The 26,010-nt window shown below is 49.1% G+C and overlaps 1 protein-coding gene across 9 annotated transcripts in view; it reads right to left on the bottom strand.

Annotated features, from left to right (window-relative positions):
* LOC119177760 (glycoprotein-N-acetylgalactosamine 3-beta-galactosyltransferase 1) overlaps window positions 1–26,010 on the bottom strand; it is a 442,569-nt gene that overhangs the window by 241,298 nt on the left and 175,261 nt on the right. The window contains exon 1 of one of the 9 annotated variants that reach the window (XM_075865939.1): window positions 12,519–12,598. The exons of the other annotated variants lie outside the window; for them this stretch is intronic. The gene's annotated coding sequence lies outside the window, so the exon portion shown is untranslated. Of the gene's footprint in view, window positions 1–12,518; window positions 12,599–26,010 lie in introns of those variants that run through there. 9 annotated transcript variants of the gene reach the window in all.

Below are 26,010 nucleotides of genomic sequence, written 5' to 3'. Positions count from 1 at the left end.
TAGAGATCTTATTTTCCGATGTTCTTTTATTGGTGCGTGCGCTTCCGTTGAATTTCGCGTTCGTCGATGCCCTCGTTGCAGTTTCTCTCGTTGTAGCATGGGTTTATGAACTTGGCTTTGCTTGCTTTGCTGAGGCTGCTCAAGAGATGGCTGTAGTGGCGCCCGTTCAGGAATGGGGCATTTATTTCGTTCGGTGTTTGACGCGTCCTGTAGACAGCTGATGAATGGTGAACTGGTGTCTTGCTTGCCGGGCATAGTTGGCAATGCATCATCATTGCTAGCATGCTCTTCAGAGGCTTCGGTGACGGGGTTCATTAAGGGTGCTTCCGATAGACAACTGTGTACAAGGCTTGATGTATCATGCACTTCTGAATTTGTTCGATTCTTGGATTGGGGACCACTGCATGAAGGTACCACATGTGACATGGCATTACTAGGTTTGAACTGCAAATTTTGGCAATTCTGCGGTGCCGTAGAAATGACAGGGAGCTCTTCAGGGGCTTCTTTTTCGCTGTTCACTTCGAGTGGTCCTGGCGCCTGGTAGCGTGCGACGTTCGATGCATCTGAGCGTTCTGTTTTGTTTAGACTGTCGAGGGTGTGTGCACCGGACGGTGATGCATGAGCCCGGGCGAAAGGAGCATGGCTCGACTGGGTATTTTTTTGGTGTGTGAACTCGTCTATCGTGAACATGGTTTCCTTATGAGGCAAACGGTGAGCGTCAGGAGCGCCTGAAAAGCCGCGTGATGGAAAACCGCGTGGTGGACCGCGTATGCGAGACGAAGAATTGCGAGCATCAGGTCGGTGGGCAATGTCTCGCGTCGTAGGCTGGAGTGAGGACTTTCGAAATGCCGGCTTTCGTGCAGAAAGGAGGCGTGCTTGATGGTTAGGTTTTTCCCAAAACACGCATGGTCTTCTGAAAGTAAACTCATGTGCCACTTCTTCTTGAGGCACTTGTCGATTCGCACTGGACTTTCGAATGCTTGAGAACTGCTTAGGAAATTGACGATAGTGTACAGTTGTCTCTAGATGGTTGGCAATGAGGAAGTCTTGGTCATAGTCATTAAAACGGGTAATCATCTCCTCTTTGATTTTTTGCCATGACTCGATGTTCTCGAATATGTGAATAAGGTAAAATGTAAATGCCTCACCGGTGACGTAGTCGCTGAAGTTCATAACCATCTCCCGTTCCGACCAAGATGCAGCGGTAGCGTGGAGCTCGAACAGGTCGAACCAGTCCTGTACAGGTCCATCGTCCGCTGCTCCGGTGTACTTGGGAATGGGAAGGTCGGTTGATGGTTCTGCCATGATGCCGGTAACTGCTCGCGCCTGAGATCACCTCTTCTGTGGTCAATATTCAGTTGAGGCGTACTGCCGGCGGCTTCGTGAATGATGTGTGGCTGATTAGTGGTGGCCAGGTCTTCATCCTGTCGACTTGTGTGACGCTACGATGAATGGGAGACGTGGCCTGGCTCATACGCCATGTTTATTCTGTTCTGCACTTCTTCCTCATCTGCTTCTTCTAACCATCCCTGCCTTCTTACGTCACACACACACACACATATATATATATATATATATATATATATATATATATATATATATATTATGAAGTCTTGGTTGGTAGTCTTGGCTGCGTCAGCGTTTATTTGAGGAAAGACCTCGCAAAACGAACGGGCAGAGCCAGTACACAGACGATGACGATGATGATGACCCAGAGTGGTAATGAGGACAAAGAGACAAGCTGATGATGGTGATTGTGATCATGCAGGGATGATGACGATGTAAGTAACAAATGCCCACACTAATTCCCACCACTGGGAAGCGGACACCCTGGCCGCCGTAAGTCAAAGTGACGCAGAACGTCGCGTGAAAGGTTTCATACGACAAATGTGGACAATCTCTGTGCTGCGGTAGCGGCGGTCTGTTGGGGCGACGAGTGGTGTGACACGATAATTAACTGGCGATGTCTGTTCTAAAACAATGTATGGCCCGATAAAGCGTGGTTTTGTCACAAAGACCAGGAGTGCGAATAGGTGTCAAAAGCAGCACCTCGTCACCAGGTTGGAAAGACACAACGCGGTGGGATTCATCATAGATGATCTTGCACTCGTGCTGTCTCACTTCGGTATTGATGCGAGCCTGATGGCCAGACTGGGCCAGGCGGGAAATGTATTCTTCGCTAGAAGACTGACATGAATTCCCATGGCTGTTAAAGAAGGAGACGCCGAGAAAGGTAGTCGGGGTGCGTCCATACACGAGGTAAAACGGTGAGTAGCAAGTTGTTCGCTGAACGGCGGTGTTGTAAGCGAATGTCAGGAACGGTAAAAGAGTATCCCAGTTTTTGTGGTCGGGTTGGAGGTAAACGGCTATCATGTCAGCAAGGGTTCGGTGAAATCTTTCTGTGAGACCATTTGTCTGAGGGTGGTAGCTTGAAGCTGTGTTGTGAGTAGTTCCAGAAGCGCGCAGCACTTCATTTACCATTTGTGACAGGAACACTTTGCCGCGGTCACTAAGCAGTACACGAGGAGCCCCATGACGCAGTATTATTGCGTGAAGAATAAAGTCTGCAACTTCCACAGCTGAGCCTCTAATAACAGAGGAAGTCTCAGCGTAGCGTGTCAGGTGGTCCACGGCGGTCACTATCCATCGTTTGCCAGCAGATGTGACGGGGAGAGGCCCGTAAAGGTCAACACCTACAACCTCGAACGGCATTGAAGGGCACGGAAGTGGCTGTAGAGGTCCAGCAGGTGCAGACGTGGGGAGTTTACGACGCTGGCATGGGTAGCAGGAGCCGACGTACCGCGCTACACTAGAAGAAAAGCCAGGCCAGTAATAACGACATCGAATGCGGTCAAAAGTTTTTTTAAAACCAAGATGACCAGCAGTCAAGTCGTCGTGGAAGGCTTCGAGCACCTGAAGTCGAAGAGAGCGTGGCAGTACAGGAACCCAGCGCTGACCGTCAGGGTGATAGACGTGGCGGTAGAGAACCCCGCTGTCCAGCTTAAAGTGCAGGAGTTGACGATGGAGTCGCGCGTTGGGTGGATGAGAAACTCCCGAAAGGTGGTCCATCATGCGTCTGCAGTATGAATCGAACCGCTGGTGGGAGATAAATGTTGGCTCGTCGTCCGAAGAGAGTTGCCTTATTGATGCGAGCGTATGAACTTTTGTAGATTTGGCGGTCGAGTTCTCACCAACGCTGATATTGGTAGTTGGAAGCGGGCAACGAGATAAAGTGTCGGCGTCTTGATGTTTTCTGCCTGACTTGTAATTTATGTCAAAGTCGTACTCCTGCAAGCGTAGTATCCACCGACCCAAGCGTCCGGACAAGTTCTTCAGTGTAGAAAGCCAGCATAAGGCATGGTGGTCCGTAACGATTGTGAAGTGACGGCCGTGAAGATAGGGACGGAACTTCTGGACCGACCAAACCACAGCCTAACACTCTTGCTCAGTTATAGCGTAGTTCTTTTCGGCAGGGGTGAGTACGCGACTGGCATATGCAACAACTTTCTCTAGGTAAGACTTGTCGCGTTGTAGAAGAACGGCTCCTATACCAAGGCCGCTAGCGTCGGTATGGAGGATAGTCGATGCGGTTTCGTCAAAGTGGCAGAGCAGAGGTTCAGGCGTGAGTGCCCGCTTCAACAGGTCGAATGCCGTTTGACATTCTTGAGACCACAGAAAAGGGACGTTGGAAGCAAGTAGTTGGTGTAATGGAGCAGCAATACAAGCGAAGTTCTGGATAAACCGGCGAAAATAGGAGGCGAGGCCAAGGAAACTGCGAAGCCCCTTTGGTTTTTCGGGACGCGGAAAGTGAAGGACTGCAGAAATCTTGTCAGGGTCGGGCCGGATGCCATCTTTGCTAACGACGTGTCCTAAGACCTTGATGGATTTGCTAGCTAAAGAGCATTTCTTAGTGTTTATTTGAAGCCCAGCGCCGGCAAGGCACGTCAAAACTTGATCCAATCATTCTAGGTGCTCAGGAAACGTTGACGAAAAGATAATAATGTCGTCCAGGTAGCAAAGGCAACTTTTCCATTTGAGGCCGCACAGCACGGTATCTATCATGCGCTCAAAAGTCGCGGGTGCGTTGCAGAGCCCGAAAGGCATCACGTTGAATTCATATAGCCCATCGGGGGTTGCGAATGCCGTTTTCTCTTTATCGTCTTCATGCATGGGGATCTGCCAGTACCCAGAACGCAAGTCGATGCTTGAAAAAAATTCCGTGCCTTGTAGGGAATCAAGGGCGTCGTCAATGCGTGGCATAGGGTACACGTCCTTGCGTGTGATCTTATTGAGCGCCCGGTAGTCCACGCAAAACCGCACAGAGCCATCCTTTTTATGGACCAAAACAATAGGAGACGACCAAGAGCTAGATAAGGGACGGATGACTTCCCGTTCAAGCATGTCTGCAACGTTTTCTTCTATAATTTTTCTTTCAGTTAGAGACACGCAGTAGGGTCGGTGGTGTACAATAGATGTCCCAACAGTTTGAATTCGATGTGCTGTAGTATTAGTGCGGCCTAGCTTGGACGAGCAAATATCGAAAGAATTTGCATGTTTCTGTAACAGCGCGAGCAGCTGCTGCCTCGGTGAATATGTCCATCCGCTGCTGATAGCGGTGGTAGAGGCGGAGGAAGAAACATGCTCACCGAGGCAAGGTTCTTTGGATGCGATGGCCTGAAGTGGCGTGACAAATACAGGCTCGAAGTCAGCAACACGGGCCACAGTAGTGCCCTGTGGCAGTAAGATCTTCTCCGGTGTAGAGTTGACAGCGGTGACAAGTGCCAAGCCATTGCAAAAACGAACGACACCGGACGGAAGAACTATACCTTTGCGAACGCAAAGTGGTGACGGTGAGACCGATACATCCCCGTGATAGATGTCGTTGAACGTAATGCTGACAATTTACTCTTGTAGTGGCGGCAGTTCGATGTCTTTCGCAGCGACCAGACGAAGTGGCTTCTGATTGTCGTCGTCAAGCATGTAGTCGGTGTCAGCGAGGTGAACGACGCGTTGTACACAACAAATCGCCGTGGAAGCAGATGATTGAAAATCCCACCCTAAAATTATTTGGTGAGAGCAGCAGGACAGGACAGCAAACTGGACATGGTGGCGGATGCTGTCAATGAAAACACGCACAGTACAAAATGCGGAAGGGCGACAGACGTTCCCCTGGGCAGCAACTAACGTGGGGCCATCGTAAGGCGTCATTACTTTCCTTAAATGTTCACACAAATCAGCACGTATCGCAGACAATGTCGCACCTGTGTCCACCAAAGCATCGACTCGCACTACTTCCACTTCCACAGAAACCATGTTACACGGGCCTGATGGAGGAATTTCAGTTCTAATTCCGAATGCAGTTTTTCCTCCACAAACTGCATCACTTAATTTTCCGAATGAATATCAGAGGTGAATGAGGCAGGCCAAAGTGGAGAAGTGGAACGGCGGAAGGGCAAAGGCGAGCGGCGTCTCGTGTTTCGGCTGTTTCGTGGTGCAGTCGATGCAGGAGGAGATAGAGACCGGTGCGAGGGAGACGAATAACGCCGACCTCGATAAGACGCCCCGGTGTACAAATCCCGTTCACGCACGTCGTTCCGACGCTCATCTTGCTGGCGCTTTCGGCAGAAACGAGATATGTGGCCGCGATAGCCACAGTAGTAGCATACAGGGCGAGACAAGCGCCACGGTGGGGAATAGAAGGCATTCGGGGCACCTGTAGATAGCGCGGTCAGGTGGGCCGAAGGGTCAGGGGGCGCGGAATGGTAGTTCACCAGGGGAGCGGCAGCAACTGACGCGTAGGATGGACGCGGCAATGTCGCGTGGGCGTCGCTGGGTGGCACGGCAGCAACTTGAGGGTACGTGGATATAGGGTGAGAAGCAGGTGGCTGCACGGGCGCAGAGCCAGTCAGGGATGTAAGTTCCTCCCTGATGATGTCACGTAAGGGCATTCCCGAAGGCTGTGTAGGTCGCGGTGTAGGAGGTGTGAAGCCCATGGACCACCATTCTTCGCGTATAATGTCCCGGATGAGGTCACGCAGATGGCCATCTGACGTGGAGTGGTGGTCGCCAATGTCCGGTTGAAGGCGTACAAAGTCCAGCGCATAAAGGCGCTGGCATGTCGTCAAGACATCAGCGATAGTAGCTGGGTTTTGCACAGCGAAGGCATTAAAGGCAACAGGCCCAATGCCTTTCAATATATGGCGCACTTTGTCCGATTCAGGCATGGATTCATTGACACACCGGCAGAGTGCGAGGACATCCTCGATGTATGAAGTGTACGATTCACCGGGATGTTGTCAACGAGTATCGAGTGTTCTCTTCGCGACGGCGGATCGAATGTCTGGTGTCCCAAAGACGTGTCGCAGCTGCTGCTGGAAGGTAGCCCAGTCAGGTAAGTCAACTACGTGGTTAAAATACCATGTCTTCGCGACTCCAATCAGATAAAAAGGCACGTAACACAGTTTGGCGGCCTCATCCCACTTATTAGCGGCACTTACGCGGTCGTAGTCATCAAGCCAGTCTTCTACGTCTTCTCCCCGAAGACCAGCGAAGAGCGGGGGTTCCCGCTGATGTCCGTGTATGTAAGTAGGAGGGGCAGCTTGCGGCGGTGCGTGGTTGATGCAATCAGTGCCGGCAGGCTAGGTCTGGGACATGCTGCCTGACTGTGGGCGCAAGCGGCGGCCTGAACGAAGCTCCAGCGGGTATAGCGGGCTGCAGAAGGTCAGAGGACCGAAAATCCACCTCTACCACGTATGAAGTCTTGGTAGTCTTGGCTGCGTTAGCGTTTATTTGAGGAAAGACCTCGCAAAACGAACGGGCAGAGCCAGTACAGAGACGATGACGATGATGATGACCCAGAGTGGCAATGAGGACAAAGAGACAAGCTGATGATGGTGATTGTGATCATGCAGGGATGATGACGATGTAAGTAACAAATGCCCACACTATATATATATATATATATATATATATATATATATATATATATATATATATATATATGTGTGTGTGTGACGCTATGCTGAATGGGTGACGTGGCTTGGTTCATACCCCATGTTTATTCTGTTCTGCACTTCCTCTTCTTCCTTCTCTGCCTCTACCAACCATCGCTTCATGCGTCACACGATTCCCCCTCCCCCCGAAAAAATGCATGAATTACGAACAAGAAAAAGTAAACAAGGAGAGGTTTAAAAGTCACAAATGTCAAAATTCACGATTGGTTCTATGCTCGAGAGGAATTCCGTACACTTTCAAAGACTTCAGGAGGGAGTGCAGCAGTCCGGTTAACACAGGCGTTCGGGTGGGCGAGGCTGACTGTGGCGTTCTGGAAAAGATAACCACGTCTTACACAACTGCACTGACCATGACACGGCTTCAGCAGCTGCGAAGAACGAACGAGGTTGGACGTCCTTGTAGCCTTTGAAGGTCAGACGTCGTATGCGCCAAATTTTCTGTCCTGGGTACTGTATTTTGTGTCGTGGTTGAGACAGAAGCATTGCTTCCAGCTGGCGTTTGCCAGAACCGAAGTTGATGATACGATGTCTGTGTTCCTGAATTTTGCAAATGGTAGCGTTCAGTCTGTTTCGTGGTTCTCTGTGGTGGTATCTCCGTCGGTAGGATTGTACATGATGCCTTGATATCTGGTACAGAAGACTTACTTGACGTTTCCTTCTACGAATATGGCTCAGATGTTGACTTCGTCTTTCCTTTAGTTGGTGTCGTTCCTGACGACCATTCTTAAGCCGCAAATCTGCTTGTGATCCTATTTTAGTTCGTCGTAGTGCTTGATGTAACTGCCGTACTTTCCGGAGTTCTTTGAGTTCTTGATGGTACTGCTGATGTTGCGGAATCTGTCGAGGTGGTACTCCTTTAGTAACACGAGCCTGTTTTTCTTTGATAGTTGGTGTGACCAATAAGTAGTTGGTAGTCGTTGGATTGTCGTGATGTTCAAAAGAAAATGAAGGTGGTGCACTAGAATGGACAGAAAGGTCTTTGGAGGCTTCTTCTCCACTGTTCAATACGAGGGGCTTTTGCGCCTGGTAGCGAGCGACGTTCGATGCGTCTGAGCGTTCTGTTTTATTTGGACTGTGGAGGGTGTGTGCACCGGACGGTGATGCATGAAACCGTACGGAAGAAGAATGGCTTGACAGGGTATTTTCTCGATGCGCCAGGTCATCTACCATGAATACGGCGTCCTTATAAGGCAAGTGGTGAGCGTTAGGAGTGCTTGAAGAACAGCGTGATGGAAAACCGGATGGTGGACCACGTATACAAGACGAAAAATGAAGTGTATGAGGTGGGTAAGCAACGCCTCGTGTCGTGTGCTGGAGCGACGACTTTGAAAATACCGGCTTTCGTGAAGGGTAACCTGGTGGAAAGCTACGTTCCTTCAGAAATAAGCGTGGACTGTGACGGCCGCGTGTGGTTGCATGCAGATGGCCGGTAATGAGGAAGTCCTTGTTGCAGTCGTTAAAACGGGCAATCATCTCTTCTCTGATCTTTTGCCATGATTCGTCGTTTTCGAATATGTGTACCAGGTAAAACTTAAATGCCTCACCAGTGACGTAGTCGCTGAAGTTCGTAACCATCTCCCGTTCTGACCAAGATGCAGCGGTAGCGTGGAACTCGAATAGGTCGAACCAGTCCTGTACAGGTCCATCGTCCGCTGCTCCGGTGTACTTGGGGATGGGAAGGTCGGTCGATGATTCTGTCATGGTGCTGGTCGCTGTGTGCGGCTAGGAGATGATTCTGTAGTCGATGTATGGTCAGGGCGTCTTGTGTCGATGATGAGACACTGATGAAGTGGCTGGGAGGTCTTCATCCTGTCGACTTGTGTGACGCTATGCTGAATGGGTGACGTGGCTTGGTTCATACCCCATGTTTATTCTGTTCTGCACTTCCTCTTCTTCCTTCTCTGCCTCTACCAACCATCGCTTCATGCGTCACACATATATATATATATATATATATATATATATATTCTTACAGCGAGCTGTGATAAGATGGTTTTATTTACAGGAGGTGAGCGATGGTAGTTCGCGGCAGCGCACTGCGATCGTGCCAAGACTATTCGTCTTCGTCTCCTCCTCTTCTGCCTTTTACTAGTCCGTTACATTCCCCCGCAAGCAGACGGAGCCAGTAGGGTGAGTTATGATGCACAAGGAGGATAGAAAGGTTTCAAGCGAGCGATGTGAGTAGCTGCGTTCTGCTCGATCATCGACCATTGGACAAAAGACGACGAGCTATTACGTAAGTGAGCTGCCTCAGACGCTCCAAAACTACAAATGGGCCTGAATATCGTGACAGAAGCTTTTGACACAATCCACGCTTGCGTTGCGGTGCCCAAAGTAACACCAAGTAAACTTTTTCGAATGATACCCATTTGTGACGGTAGTGGTATCGTTCCTTCGCATCATGTGACGTTTCAGTGGCTGCCAAGTGACTGCGGCGTCACAGGGAACGAACATGCCGATACTGCCGCGCAGGCAGCTCTTGAAAAAAAAACAAGAAGAATAATTACCACTTTCGCGGACCGATGCAGCCAGTAATCTTCGACGACTTGCGCGTGAAATCACGTTTTCACTACGGTGCCCACCAAGTAATGAGACGAATCGCCAACACCACTTGTCCTCTTTGATGGCTCTCCGCATGCCCACTGGGCTCGACCAAAGAGAAGCCACCCTTCTTCATGGCTTATGGCTAGGAGTGGCATTTACAAAATCTGATACCTTTATAATAGGAATGGCCGACAACGCTCTCTGCGATGCCTGCCATTGCGAAGAGACGCTACACCACATCCTGTGCGACTGTCCGCTGTATGACATCCAGAGACAGTCACTGGCGTCCGCTCTTGCGCACATGAACAACAGCCAAATGTCTGTGGACACTATTCTGTCAAGTGCCCGAGAGAAGGCATTGCAACAGAAAGCAACAAAAGCTTTGTTGAAATTCCTAGGCGATTTTGGACTGGAACAAGCGGCTGTAACAGCAATGTCACAAACCGCGAAAGACAAGACTGGACTATGACTGAGTGTGCGCGCGTGTGCTGTCGAATGTGGTGTGTTTAGCTCTCTCTCCTCTCTACTTTATATCTTACATCTCCCCCATCCCCCTCTCATGCGCAGGGTAGCAATCCGGCTGCCTATAAGCTGGTTAACCTCCCTGCTGTTCTTTTCGTCCTATTTTCCTCCCTTCCTTAGGGTTCGCCTGAATCCTCAGTCTAAGAACACGGACACTGTCGACCACGGGGATCTCTGCGCCGCCAACGTACAAGTGGATGTCAACTTCTGGTTTTTTGTGGAGCCGCCATTTTCCAGAGGGCATGGAGAAGAGTGATTCCGACTTTATGGCCGAGCATTTAGGTCCAGATTTTAGTTACTGCACGATTTTATCTATGGATATTTGCACACAGCCTTCAATTCGCCCGTGACTGCCCTTGTTCATCCGTTATGTTAGGTCGTCCGCATAAATTGTGTGATTGAAATTCTCAATATTTTCTAACTGTTCAGGCAGTTTCAACATCACAATGTTGAAAAGAGCGGATGCTAACACCAAGCCTAGAGGCGTCCCCCTGTTGCCTACTTTAATGCCCTCGATTGATTCTTCCCCAATTTTTAAAGGGCATTTCCTGTTCGGAAGAAAGTCCTTGGCGTAGTTATAAACTTTCTATCCGACATTCAGGGAGGTCAGATTCTATAAGATCGCATGTGCCTCACGTTGTAAAATGCCTTTGCCACATCCAACACCATGATAGCTTTTGCATCTCACGCTGAATTGTCTATAATTTGGTCCTTGAGCTGTAGCATCACGCTGCATGCCAATAATATTGGTCAAAAACCGATCATGGTGTCCGTATGCATACCATTTTTCTCCACGTACCTATTGAGCCGCGTCTCAACGACATGCTCCATGAGTTTAACTACGCAAGACGTAAACGATAGCGGCCTAAAGTTCTCCAAACAGAGTTTTTTACCCGGCTTGGGAATGAAAATTACATTTGCGAGTTTCCACTCCTGCGGTATGGTCCCCTCTTTTCAACACTTTCATGTACGTTCCGAGGTCAGCGATGGATGGCTAATTTAGGGAGCATTTTGTTGGTCACTCTGTCTCGCCCTGCCGCTGATCTAGTCCTTAGCCAATTGATCTCTGCTCGCATCTCCTCCAGGGAGAAAGTGGAGTCCAAGGCGGAGTTTATACGCCCTCCATAACCTGAGAGTGGTTCAGATCCGGAGAGATTATTGTTCTAACAGACAATGACGCCAAGGAAAGTACAGGAGAAGCTATTAGACCAAATTGGAATGTAAACATGAAGAAAGAAAAGTGGGTGAAGAGATAACTTTCCCTGAGCCGGAACCAAACCTGCGACCTTCGAATAACGTGTTCAATGATCTACCTTTGAGCTACGACGCCGGCTATCCTTGCTTGCTTGCTTGTTCCTTTCTTTTGTGGCTCTCACCCACTATGGGGGATTGGTCAAGAAGCCGGTGGTTAATGCAAGTCAATACCTATAGATTTTCTAGACTAGGGTAATATGATTACTGTGTTTTGACTGTGAAATTAATTTGGCGCAATGTAAAAAAAAGAAAAAAAGGGGGAGAGAAATAATAGAATTTGTTGAATATCTGAGGTGGAATCGTTATATGAAATTCTCCTGAAAGTTGAATCATTGCAGTGTATCAGCTAAATATTAAGTGGTAGTGTGGCTAGTAAAATTCGAGAGCTGATCGCTGACTCAGCAAGGTAATCTTCTTATGTTATATATGAATTCGCAGACAGCCCCGCAGATGTTCCTGTCGCTGTGTCCCAATGAAGTGGCCCCAAAAGACAAAATATTGGGAGTATTAAGTGATATTCCTAATTTTCTGAATAAAATTTCGAAGCAGTATTTTCTTTGATTTTTGAAACGGTCACATGTGATAAGAAAATGGTCGATATGTTCAGGTTCTTTACAGCTTGAGCACAGAGGGGATGGCACCAGACCAGATCTGTTTAAGTAGAAATTAAGAGGTGGTAGACGGCAACGTAATTTTGTTATCAAGACTTCCAATTTACGCGTGGGACACCATTTATTATTCCATTTGAAGTGCAGGTGCGAGAAATCTGGATTCGGAAACATGATTTTTGATGAGTCTTCGAGAAGGGAAAGTTTTCTAAACCTCGCTGCTGTTACATAAGCTGTAGGAGGCATGATTGACACAATCGGAAGATCAAGAGATGTTCGCGCAAGTGCTATCCTCCCAGCCACTTTATTGGGTATATATGACTTCTTCTAAGAGTACCTTCTTAGTGCCGCCAAATCGGTGCGACATCCATTCCAATCGCTGTTTAGACGCTGTCTTTGTGCTCTCTGAATCTAAGGGAAAAAGTACAGACTACAAAAAAAGCGTAGGAGGGAGCAGAGAGCGCCTTCTGCTCCCTTCTACTTCGTCTCTGTAATCAACCTCCTGTCTAAACGACTCAACTTAGCCGGTGAGAAACCAATACGTGCGCAGTGGCACGCCAGTTGACAGCGCACTCACCGACGACGTTGCTTTCGGTGGAGGCGACACAACGCAGCTGCGTCAATCCGCGCGCGACACATCTGTCCACGCGGCGACGAGCGTCTCTCGGTGTATTGCAAGCAGCAGCGGCGAGCGATCCACAAGCTCTCAATTTCAATGCGCGTTATTTTATTTCGAGCGACGCACTCTTTGTTCCGATTCCATTACCGACATTCTTCTACCTCTGCCACATGAACACTCGTCGACGTCAAGCAGAGAGCAATGCAGCGAGAGAGAAATGACCAAAAGGTTAGAAGGAGAAAGCAACGTGGCACACGACGGCATCCCAGTCGGCGCGAGACGGCGTGACCGGAGCGTATGTGTCCCAGAGGACGCGTTTCTTTCGCGCAAGCATCAACTTCAATGTGCACACAGAAGGTGACACCCACCTATAACGTACAACGCGTGCCTTGTCACGTGCGACGCCAACTGCGAATACGAGACGCGGCATTCAGACAGGCTGCTTTTCAGACATCCGCTCACCGCGACGTCCAAAAACGATAAATCAGGTCCTGTTTATTGATGTACTGAGCTTAATAACGAGCCAGCCAGACTGCTTTAATTAGGACCCACGCCACACGAGCTTGCAGAAGTCGGGGTAAACCAGTTTATACTGCGTTCGACTTCATGACACCGTAACGTGAAAACCACAATGCCACCGAAACAATCATCTAACTTCGAACACCCATGGAGAATCAACCTTTACGCCAAACCTCCATCAAGCCGCTAGTTGGGTAGGCACAGTTGTTTGTTTTTATTTCCCCGAGTCCACGGAAGAAGAAATATTAGGAGGGGAAACTCCCATCTGAAAGGGCGTCCAAGGCGTGCAGATAACGTCACACAAAGCATGAAGTTGTCAAAAACAACTAAAGGAGACTCTGGTGCTGCGATTGTTTAGCGACCATGGGAATGATAGGTAATATACAGATTTGCCTAGTCTTCGTCCTAGCAGCTGGTAAATCGTACTTGCGGCTTCGTTTATCGCTGTTTTCGGTTTCATTTTGAAGAAAAGAACAAACCCGTTTGAACTTCGTGACCCTATTCGAAATGGTAAGCATAAAAGAGTAAGGTGGTGAAGCGCAACCGCTGAGCATTTGCTGATTGTCTTTTCGGGAGAAAACAGCTCCAAGCCACACGAACACACACGGAGCCAGAATCAGGACAGAAATACGAAGATTAGACAAATACGTGTACTACCCATTATTCTCATGCTCGCTGTAGCACCCTGCGTTGCATCTCCCATGGACACTAGTGCCAGAGTTCTCTCTAGTGTATATTAGGAAACTCAGTGACATCAAGTACAAAAATCACTTGCTCTGATGGCGATATTTCAGCTGGCGGCGCACTGCGCCGCAATGCAGCAACACTTCAAATATGAAAAGGCAACGTTACTAGCACAGCACTTCTGAACGCGCTCCGTGTGTCCCCACTCCGTGACTGCGGCGGAACGCGAGCAGCGCGCGCGGCCGTGTCCCTCGGAAACGGAAACGGCAGCAATTTTCCTTTCTACCGCAAGGCGCCGCCAGCATAATTTGGCTCTCCGGCCATGTGACATTATCTGATCGCATCAAGTGGCGGAGTTGCACCTCCTAAATGTTTAAATGCGAAGCAGCTGTTTGACTAGCCTGTGTAACGCTGTCTATCCGTGTCTCCGTGTCAACGCACCGTACCACACTCCCCTTGCCACAGGCGTTGGGGCAGTGCTACGTAGGTCACACCTTTCCTCGCAGTGCGAGGTGACGTCAATCTCTCCCTCACATGTCATGCACTCACCGCGTGTCACCTCTCTCTCACTTCACTCTCTTCACCACTCACAACGTACGAGGGCACATCGAGTGAACACTATTTTGACTCGTTTATCTGCGATGAAGAAGCCGCCGGAAAGCAAAGCTCCTCCACCCGTCGAAACAGGCGCCGAAGCAATTTGGCCTAAACCGGCCGTCGCCGGCGTTGCGAGGGTTAGCAGAGCCGATCGCGTTCGCGAATGGCGACGTCACGCCTGCAACACCGACGAGGCGCGATCCTGGGGAGCTGAACGGAAGCGTCAGCCGTGGAAGACCAACGAGGTGTGAGTCAAACACGCCGATCGCGTTTTAGAATGGAGACCCACTTCAGCGCCATTCAATCTGTGACACCGGTGCTCAACACTGCTGCTTCACATCCTACCAGACTTATTTTTGGGAATGCATTGACTTTTCTTCCTTTGTGCCCGAGTCTAACAATGTGGGTTTAATTGACCAATTACCAGCGGTATTGTACATTACTGTGGTTAGTATTACTTCTGCACGTATGTGACGTGACTTCGATACTAGCGGCCGATTCACAAGGGTGAAGCTTATTTTGTGTTTGCCTATATGCCATGACCACTGCCAATAAGCCCTGAGATTTCGTTTCAGGAAGGGCTTCAGGTCTAATGTATACGCATAGCTATGAATGTATCGGCATTGTTTCCTTGAACCGATTCAGGTCTGCCAACACTTTTAATTGAATCTCGTGGCGCACAAACAACCAGCACACTGCAACATGCTATTGGTGCGGGTAAATTGTGCATAAGAATGAGAAATACGAGGACAGGATTACTGTGTTTCTTTTCAGAGTTGTGAAGCTTTTTCCAGGATCATCACTGAACTTTGCCACTTGAATTCTGTGATGTCCTTGACTGCCGCAAATATCTCATAAGCCACTGCTGTGAGAAAGCTTGCATCAGGGTGCATAACACCGACTCCCTTGCCGTAAATGAAAAAAAAGCGTAAACAGGGGTTGTACTTCGACAAGCGGACCATGTCTTCCCAAAGGCTAGAACTTGGAAAATAAGTGCGCTAGTCGGCAGATTTTTTTCATAGCAAACTTTCGTTTTCTCCTTCCTGCGTTTTTTTTTTATTTTTCATGGCGAATATGTTGTTTCTAGTGTTAGTATTCATGCGAAAATCGCGACGAGAGCGTAATTTTTTGGAAAACCGGAAGAAACAGCGCACGAAACGAATACTAATGTCAAGAATTCTTGCTAGAAAAGCAATTATAACCTTGCATGGTTTGCTCTTGACTTATTCACATTTCCAAAATGAATTTGCATTGGGTAATTGAAATAAAAACGCCGAAGTTGTTTCCAAAGACGCTGAAGCTGTTTGTGGCTACTTTTGGCTATTTTTGCTATTTTCGTTACCCTTGGCTTTAGTTGGCTGCTTTTCTGGCGAGTCATTGCAAGTTTCTGGCAGCATTTTTGTGTTCCAGTCCTGACATACTAGCTCATGGATTACATTGTGGAGGCCAGCGTTGTGGTTTCTAGTGCGAGTTGTACGAATAGTTCACTATACAAGGAAAAGAGGTGATGAAAATAAAAATTATCTGTACATAAAAGGGATGGAATGGGTGAAGCTAACTGTTAAATATGCTGAACATTCAGGTACACAGTAAAATAAAACTGCAACCATATCATTCGCGGGGAGGGGGGGGGGGAATAAACCCTACTAATGCTAAATGCGAGTAGGAATAGGGGAACCGTATTGCTGCGGCACCCCGGGAGGCTATCTTGTAATCGTGCCGTCACAGAACAGAGAGAGGACGGAGCTAGAAGGAGCCGCACCGAATTGGTCGACTCTCGTTCGACGACCAAGACGTCGGACTAGCCACAGAACGGGCCGAGACCCTGTCGATAGAATCGATACAAGACGGTCTTCGGGAAGACCCCAATTGCATCAAAACGTAAGCACTTGGGACAAGATATTCGAATCAGTTTTTTTGTGCCTGGCTTAAACAATCCCGTGCCGATAGCTCGTTTAGCCATCACGTACACACGCAAACTTCGGAGGCGCGTCACACGCCTCTTCCTTCAAATGGTCTGAAACTCAATGTGTACTTTCCTTCCGGACTGGATAACTAGCGATCATTGAACCTCAACGTGCTCTGTATTGCTGTATAGGATTACTGTCCTGGAGAAACTATAGGTTCGATGATTGTTTGACGTGGCACGTTTCAGGAGCTACATCAAGAGTGCGTTTTTTTTCTCCGTACGCAACGAACGCTACAAAAAATGTGCATGCATTTCAGGCATAATAGTTTTTTGTGGAAGTATTGAAGCTCACTCGTTGCAGAATAATTAGACAATTATATACACACTAATTCACTTTAATTACTTAAACTCACACTAAACAACGTATTCCTTCATTTTTTTCTTGGAATGTAATACTGAATGCATCAAATATTAAAAACATCCACCATTTTGGTGAATTATGATGCGCGAAATGTTGGTGGCACATGATGTACGGTGGATGCTGGAGTACAATGAATGCTAGAGTGCGAAATGGCGTCAAAATCCCCGTGACGGGGGTGTCACTAAAATACATACAAAATACCTGTATATTGCCACCTGGCCATGAACTGCGGCGAGCACGAGCCCGCATCGAGGAGAAAAACGAGGAAGAGGTTGTTGGGCTAGCGCGCTCTCGCCGAGGCTTTTGTTTTTGGTTGTGGTGTCCCTGACCTGCGCCTCTGTGACTACGCGGTATTCTTTACCTGAAGTCCCTCTTGTTCACGCGCGACAACTGGTGGAGTCGCTGGGTATTCCCAGTCAATGATCCAAACGCCTCCTGGGAGCCCTACACCCGCAGTCGCAACACCTGTCCACCGGGCCAGCCGGAGAATCCGAGGATTGTCCCCCGAGCGTGAACCTCTACCGGAGATGGCATCAACTGCACCACCCCAGAGCGGTACGGAAAATATTCCGATGGCTAATTACACGCTGCAGAAGCCACGAGTGCCGAAGGTGTTCCGTGGCTCCATGTTGGAGGATGTTGTGGACTGGTTGGCTCACTTTGAACGCGTTGCGGCTTTCAACGAGTGGACCGACGCCAACAAGCTGCGGAATGTATATTTCAGCCTTGAGGACGGAGCTCGTACTTGGTACGAGAACCGCGAACCCTTCTCGTCGTGGACGATGTTTTGTCGTCAGCTGCTGGCAAGTTACACTGACCCCCATCGCCGTGAACGAGCGGAACGGGCCATCCAATCACGCATCCAAATGCCGAACGAGAGCGTGATGGCGTACGTGGAGGACATGACGAGCCTTTTCCGTCGCGCTGACCCAGGTATGGGAGAAGACAAGAAGTTGCGCCACCTAATGCGAGGAGTTAAGGAGCAACTCTTCGCTGGTCTCGTGCGAAGTCCCCCGAATACTGTGGCAGAGTTTTTAACTGAAGCAACGACAATGGAAAACATGCTGCAGCAGCGATCAGCTGTGTACGACCGCCACGTGAATGTTGCCTCGCCGGTGGACCAGATTGGAGTTGCGGGGAGTAACGTCAATCTCGAAGCTCTCTGCGACCTCATCAGATCGGTGGTACGCGACGAGCTGCAGAAGATTCACGGGCCGCCTCCACCTGCTGCGGGATCCATCTCCAGCCTCATCAGGAGTGAAGTACAGCAGGCTTTGCAAGTCCCGCTGTCCAACGATGCTTCCCCGCCTGTACCGATCGAGCCTCACCGCGCATCTTATGCCGAGGCTGTGAGCTGTTACGTCGCTCCTGCATCGTACGCCGAAGCTGCGAGTCGTTACGCTCCTCCACGCCGTTTCGTACACCCTGCACATCGCGATCCACTCCCAGCAGTTCAACCAGTCCAGCATTTCGAGAATCGGCAGCTCCTCCCGCGGAAATCGGACGTATGGCGCACACCGGACAGACGGCCGCTGTGCTACCACTGTGGCGAAGCCGGACACGTGTACCGCGAATGCCAGTACCGTCGCCTCGGACTTCAGGGTTTCGCCGTCGACTCACCCAGGCCAAGATTTGGCGAAAGACCCAGAGCGATTGAGGAGTACCTGTCCGAGCAGCGCATGCCACTGCTCCCGCGGCGCCAGTCACGATCACCATCTCCAAGAAGGTCTTCGTCAAGTGTCCCGAACTACCCAGGGGCGGCGCCAGCACGGCCGCTCAGCCCTAGGCGGGAAAACTAACGACAGCGACCTTCGGGGGCGGGGCCGCTGATAAACGACACGAACAAGGGCCCCAATCCATGCGAGTACGTACCAGCAGTGGTTCAACGACGACAGCTCCCGAATCAGAAAGCCGACTTTCCCTAGATATACCTGTAGTGCTCGACGGCCGCCACGATATTACAGCTTTATTAGACACAGGGGCCGACTACTCCATCATGAGCAGAAAACTGGCGACGCATCTCAAGAAAGTGGGTACGCCGTGGTACGGGACACGAATCCGTACAGCCGGCGGGCACGTCGTCACCCCTCTCGGTATCTGCACGATTAGAGTCGGCATTCGCAAACGCACATTTCTCTGCAGCTGCCTTATACTTCCTGAATGCTCCCGAGACCTCATCCTAGGCGTCGACTTTTTACGTGAATACGGCGCTATCATTGACCTCCGACAGCGCACAGTGACGTTCTCTACAGACAAAGCAGAAAAGCCTGATGACAGCCATCTCAGTTCGCTTCGTGTTTCGGCCGACATAATCACGTTGCCTCCACGTTCAAGCATCCTGGTCGAAGTCGTGTGTGACGAGATACGTGACGGTGAGGCAGTCGCCGAAGGCAACTTGACACTTTTGTTTAGCATAGGTGTCTGCGCAGCCCGCAGCCTCATTACGCTTCACGACAGACGTGCCACGCTGCTTGTGACAAATTTTAGTAATGAGCAGCGGCACCTGTTTCGACGCACCGCTATCGCTTTCGCCTACCCCATCGAAGACGTTGCTGAATGTTTTTCTGCCGCATCAATAAATAGTGGGCTACAATCGACATCGACCGGCGTTTCTAAGGCTCTTGAAAAGGTGGACATCAATTCGAGCCTCACGCAGAAAGAACGCACAGCGCTGCAGGAGCTGTTGCTTGAATTTCAAGAGTGTTTCGCTTCATCCTCAAAGGTGCGTCAAACGCCCCTTATGAAACACCGGATTATTATACACACCGATGTCTCGCCCATAAAGCAACAACCCTACCGAGTTTCTGCCAAAGAACGTGACGCGATCAATGCTCAAGTCGAAGAGATGCTTCAGGATGATGTTATACAGCCGTCCAATAGTCCATGGTCATCGCCAGTCGTTCTTGTAAAGAAAAAGGACGGAACGTTGCGTTTCTGCGTGGACTACAGAAAGCTGAACGACGTGACAAAAAAAGACGTGTATCCTCTGCCACGCATCAATGATTCACTAGACAGACTACGGCGAGCAAGGTATTTTTCATCCATAGACTTGAAAAGCGGATACTGGCAGATTGAGGTTGATGAAAGAGACCGAGAAAAAACTGCTTTTGTTACACCGGACGGCCTGTATGAATTCAAGGTGCTTCCCTTCGGCCTGTGTTCTGCACCAGCGACATTCCAAAGAATGATGGACACTGTTCTTACCGGTCTGAAGTGGAACACCTGCTTAGTTTATCTCGATGATGTCGTCGTATTTTCGGTCACTTTCGAGGAACACTTGAAACGTCTGCAGGCTGTTCTGGAAGCACTCCACTCTGCGAACCTCACGCTGAAGCCAGAAAAATGCCACTTTGGCTATAAAGAACTTAAATTTCTGGGGCATGTTGTGAGCGCAGACGGTGTTCGACCTGACCCCGACAAGACAACCGCCGTAGCCTCCTTTCCCGTTCCCCGTGACAAGAAAGCAGTACGCCGCTTCCTCGGTCTGTGCGCCTACTATCGTCGCTTCATCGCCAATTTTTCTAGAATTGCCGAGCCTCTGACTCGTCTCACACGTGACGACGTACCATTCGTTTGGAATGAAGAACAGAACGCGGCTTTTATCGATCTACGTGAGCGTATGCAGGCACCACCAGTTCTTGCTCACTTCGACGAGGATGCTGCCACGGAAGTTCATACCGACGCGAGCAATGTAGGTCTCGGCGCCGTGCTTGTCCAACATCAAGAAGGCACCGAGCGCGTGATAGCTTACGCCAGCCGTGCCCTGTCTCGCGCCGAGATGAACTATTCCACCTCGGAGAAAGAGTGCCTAGCAGTAGTGTGGGCCACTATGAAATTCAGGCCTTACCTCTACGGTCGTCACTTTAAAGTAGTTACTGATCATCACTCATTGTGCTGGTTAGCCAATTTACGAGACCCGTCTGGGCGTCTGGCACGATGGAGCCTTCGTTTGCAAGAGTTTGACCTTACCATTGTCTATAAATCAGGCCGCAAGCACGAAGATGCTGATTCCTTGTCACGTGCACCTACCGGAGTTTGTGATCCCGACAATGACGATGACTGCGGCTTTCTCGGAGTCCTCACTGCAACAGACTTGATCGCACGACAACACGATGACGTCGAGATTCGCGCAATCATTGACCAACTAGAAGGACGCAACACACCCGTACCTCGGCACATCTCTCGCAATCTCTCTTCGTTCTGCCTGCGGAACGGTGTCTTGTATAAATCAAACTCGAACGGCAATGGAAAAGCCTACTTGCTAGTGGTCCCATCTGACATGCGAGACGACATTCTTCTGGCCTGCCACGACGAACCCACATCCGGGCATCTAGGTTCTTCACGAACTCTCGCCAGAGTTCAACAGGCGTACTACTGGCCGAGACTTGCTATGTACGTCAAGAGATATGTGAAAAGCTGCCGTGAATGTCAACGCCGCAAATCTCCGCCACTGAAGCCTGCAGGCCTGCTGCAACCAATCACACCACCAAGGTCGCCGTTCGATCAAATAGGCATGGATTTACTGGGGCCGTTTCCTCTGTCATCTGCCGGTAACAAATGGATAGTTGTAGCGACAGATTATCTAACGAGATACGCCGAGACAAGAGCCCTGCAACGAGCTACAGCTTCCGATGTTGCCCAGTTTTTCGTCGAACAGATCGTTCTTCGCCATGGCGCCCCGTCTTGCGTCATCACTGATCGCGGAACAGCTTTCACGGCTCAGCTCATTGACGATGTATTCAAGCTAAGCTTCACGAGCCATCGCAAGACGACGGCGTATCATCCGCAGACTAACGGCCTGACGGAACGACTTAACAAGACCATCGCCGATATGTTGTCCATGTATGTAGACGTTCAACACAAGACGTGGGATCAGGTCCTTCCATACGTAACATTCGCCTACAACACTGCCATCCAAGAAACGACACGATTCACACCGTTCCGTCTCGTCTATGGGCGTGAGGTCCAGACCATGTTGGACGCTATGTTGCCACACGATTACGACGGGTCGCTCACACCTGACGCTGAGCAGCTTGCTCAGTTTGCCGAAGAAGCTCGACAGTTGGCACGCCTGCATATTACGCAACAACAAACTGCAGATGCACGCCGCTACAATCTTCGCCATCGACAGGTCGAATACCACCCAGGAGATCTAGTTTGGGTATGGACTCCGGTTCGCCGCCAAGGGTTGTCCGAAAAGCTCCTGAGTCGCTACTTTGGACCCTACAAAGTAGTGCGTCGCATCAGTGACGTGAATTATGAGGTGGTTCCATATGGAACCATGTCACCCCAGCGTCGAAAGCACTACCCAGAGATTGTTCACGTTGTACGGCTCAAGCCGTACTTCGTACGTTAGTGGGACCGTGCCTCAGCCTTGTTCTTTTGTTGTTGTTTTTTTTCTTAAGTGTGCCCACAGTGTGCATGTCTGCTTTACTTCCGCTTATCCACTACCATTCGCGCGAGCATCGGGGCGATGCTTTTTTTTCAGTGGGGGAATAATGCCACCTGGCCATGAACTGCGGCGAGCACGAGCCCGCATCGAGGAGAAAAACGAGGAAGAGGTTGTTGGGCTAGCGCGCTCTCGCCGAGGCTTTTGTTTTTGGTTGTGGTGTCCCTGACCTGCGCCTCTGTGACTACGCGGTATTCTTTACCTGAAGTCCCTCTTGTTCACGCGCGACAATATAAAGCGATGCAAAAAAGCACCCGTAAAAAAACACTGGCCACGAGGATTCGAATGTGCAACCTTCGGATTCCCCACTGAACACACAAGCCACTGCACCATGCCGACGTATGCAAAGTACATCATAAAATGACTAGTCAACACAACTGGTAGCCATAACCGACTGGAATAATCTTAATACCAATGTAGTTTCTCAATAGTCATTAGCCATGTTTTAAAAACATCTCAATACGTTATGCAGATCTTTGTGTTCTTTCGTTCGTTCGTTACCAGTGTTTTTTCCTCCTTTTGATTTCTTAAAAATGTTTGATGAAAGACTAGAATGTATGTGTGCTAAATTGTTTGTATTTCTATGTATAACCACCCTGCTAATATATAGGAACAGATCGCAGAGTCTATAAATAAATAAGTGAACTCACCAAGTGACCGTTCAACTTCAGTTTTGTATGTCGCGTACTCGAAATAGGTGGGACTAAAATTTGCACATTTATTAAACTCAGACAACTGCTGCTTGTAACAATTGCCACTGCGACAATGCTAATAGCGCTAAGTTTTCGTTACGATTCGCAACCGCCAGATAAAAAATCAAGCGGACTGAGGAGCAGGTACAATTTACCGGTGGCTACTGTCAAGTTTAATGTCCGTTTCTCGCTAGTTGAAAATGGCGACATCTTCTAATGCTTTATGACGCCTTTAGGCTCATTCGATAGATACGCCAACACAACTGATTGAGTACTGTAATGTTTTTCGCGCGAAGTACAGCGCAATCGTGCCAGCGCACTGCTCTAGCTCTATCGCTAGCAGCAAATACAAAACGGCTTGGCTAAAATGAATTCAGTGCGCTGCAAACATTATGCAATTATGTTGGTTCAGCAACCAAACGAACTGACAAGTCTGTGTTCCCGCATAAGAGCCGGGGAAGTGCCAGCGACTGCGACCGGGGGCTGTCGGTGAGCGTAGGCGCACGTTTGCTGGAAGTGTTGGAAGCACGTCGCATCGATGTTCGTCGCTCCTTGCACGGAAACCATACACAATGGAAAATGCTTCATTTAGGCTAAGTGATGCCATGGCTGTAGTATTGCTACGCGCCTTTCTTATTTACACTCATGTTTCATTCGGTTTTCACCCCCAAAAGCCAGTCTGGAATTCTCAGCGCAAACTGCAAAATACCTTTTTTAGAAGGTTCACGTGTATTGCAGATAATTTTTTTTTGAGATTACGCCTACTTCGTGAGTATCCCGCATGACTCTGGAACCTACGTCGCCGCTAGCGATAACGCTAGAATATTCGATGGCAAGTGCATAAATGCCGACACGCTTCACCGCTTGTCAGTCGATCGATGGCCGACACTCTGCTCACCACTATCGTTGCTAGTGTTTTGCTGAAATCTGACTTTCCTTTTGCGTGGTCAAAAGCTCAGCCTGAATAGAGAGCTTCAATTTCGACCTAAAATCTGCTCCCTTCATTCACGTCACGACCCCGTGACAGTATTGTCATTCTTACTCGTGAAAATCGTGTATCCTGAAACCCAGAATCGCTGATAACACTTGTACGAGCTCAGTCAGTAGGCGTAACCTTTGGTAGAAACCATGGTGGTAGAAGTGAAGGGTCGAAGTCACGCTCACTGGGGCTCATCTCGACACAGGTCGAAGGTAAAAGTTTATGCATTTTAGCATCACACGCACTTTGTAAAATAAAAGCTACGGTTCAAGTGATTAAGTGCGCGAGAATTGCCAGAGTTGCATTTCTAACGAGGCGACATCAAGTGACCGCGGTATTCTGGTCAACCGTTGAAAGGGGCAATTGCGAACTGGAGCTCATTTATTTCTCGACAACTGCACGGCAATCTAATACATTCACTGTCACTATTCACCAGTGGTTTTCTAAACATCACAACAAAAGAACACATCGCTCATCAGTAACTGATGTAAGTACGTGCATGAAATGTAAACATTCACGGCCGCAATCTACGCTCGACAAAAACTGAAGCGTTGTCGACACAGCGGAAATAAAAAAAAAAACTTGCTAGATGGCGTATTCCCAACTTTGCAAAACACTCCGTGTTCTTGCAACACTGGTCGAAAAAACAAAGATTACTGCGCCTAACAAAGTGAACGCTGCATAGAGTTTCCTAATATACACTAGAGGGAACTCTGGCGCTAGTGTCTACGAGAGCTGCAACGCACGGCGCTTCGGCGAGCATGCGAATGATGGGTAGTACACAGATTTGTCTAATCTTCGTACTTCTGGCCTGCTTCTGACTCCGTGTGTGTTCGTGTGCCTTGGAGCTGTTTTCTCACGAAACAAAAATCTGCAAATGTTCAGAGGTTGTGCTTCACCACCTTATTTTTTTAAAGCTTACCTTTTCAAATCAGGTCACGAAGTTCAAAAGGGTTCATTCTTTTCTTCAAAACGAAACCCTAACCAGCAATACACGAAGCCACAAGTACCATTCGCCGTCCGCAAGTACGAAGACTAGGCAATTGTGTGTACTACCCATCATTCCCATGGTCGCTGAACGATCGCAGCGCCAGAGTGCCCTGTAGTTAATTTTAGAAAACTCTTTGGAACTCGGCACTTTCGTTTGGCACTGTGCAGAAGTTTTTTGCTTATGGCGTCGGATCGCGTTGAAAAGTAGCTGGCGCGGACAGCCTGTGTAGTAAGAAACCGAAACTGAAAGTGCGAACTGAAAGTGGTTTTAAAAACAAAGACGACGAAGTGTGCGCGCGCAAGGCGAGCGCACGCTGTTAATGTTAATGATATATAAAATGTATGTGCGACCAGTATTGGAATTTGGGTGTGTGTTATTCTCGGGGGCCGCTGGTTATAAAATTAAACCGCTAGTAATGTTAAAGCGAGAAGCCCTGCGAATATGCCTGGGACTTCCCAGGTTCGTGGCGAATAATGTGTTGTATCAAGAAGCGCGATTTCCAACACTCCTCTGTCGATTTCCCCGCAAGGGCGGTGCGCGGGAATCCAAGTATCCCCTGTCGGGTCAGGTTCAACCCTCGAGTTCTCGGCCCAGTGTTTCTAGGACTGCATATACTAGAACATTAGAAGGGTAGACCACGCCCTGCAAGGCCGGTACCTACCCCACGCGAAATCCTGTGAATAGTCTTCTCTCTCTCTCCCTCTCTCTCTCTCGATTCCGCATCCTAACGGTTCAAACCTTCTTGAAGTTCGACAGTTTACCGGCGCGCAGACCACAGTACGCATTTATCAGCGACCCTGACCCTTTCTTTCTTGCACATTGGCCTCGATTTCATACCCCTCACATAATTTTGTTGAAAAGAAACTGTATTCCATAAATGTAGACATAAGCACGGTAACTGAAACTAAATCTTCAACTCTCAACATAAGGACACAGTACGATGAAATGTTCCCCCCACAAGCCAAGTGGCAATCTCCTAGATTTTTGACCACTAGCTACATTAAAAGATTACTTGGCACATGCAGAAACAAAAAATGTAATAGCTACAGATGCTTCTGTCAACAATGAAAAGGCAGGCGTAGAAATTGCGTCTGATTTCCTCGGCTGGTCTTTTTCAGTGAGGCTTCCAGATTTCACTCCTATACTTGAAGCCAAGCTAGTAGCTATTATTTTAGCTCTTCAAAAAACTCCTACGACCAAGACCAGTGC

This window comes from Rhipicephalus microplus, chromosome 1 (genome assembly GCF_043290135.1).
Source record: "Rhipicephalus microplus isolate Deutch F79 chromosome 1, USDA_Rmic, whole genome shotgun sequence".
Lineage (NCBI taxonomy): Eukaryota > Metazoa > Arthropoda > Arachnida > Ixodida > Ixodidae > Rhipicephalus > Rhipicephalus microplus.
This window is presented reverse-complemented; position numbering and strand designations above follow the sequence as displayed.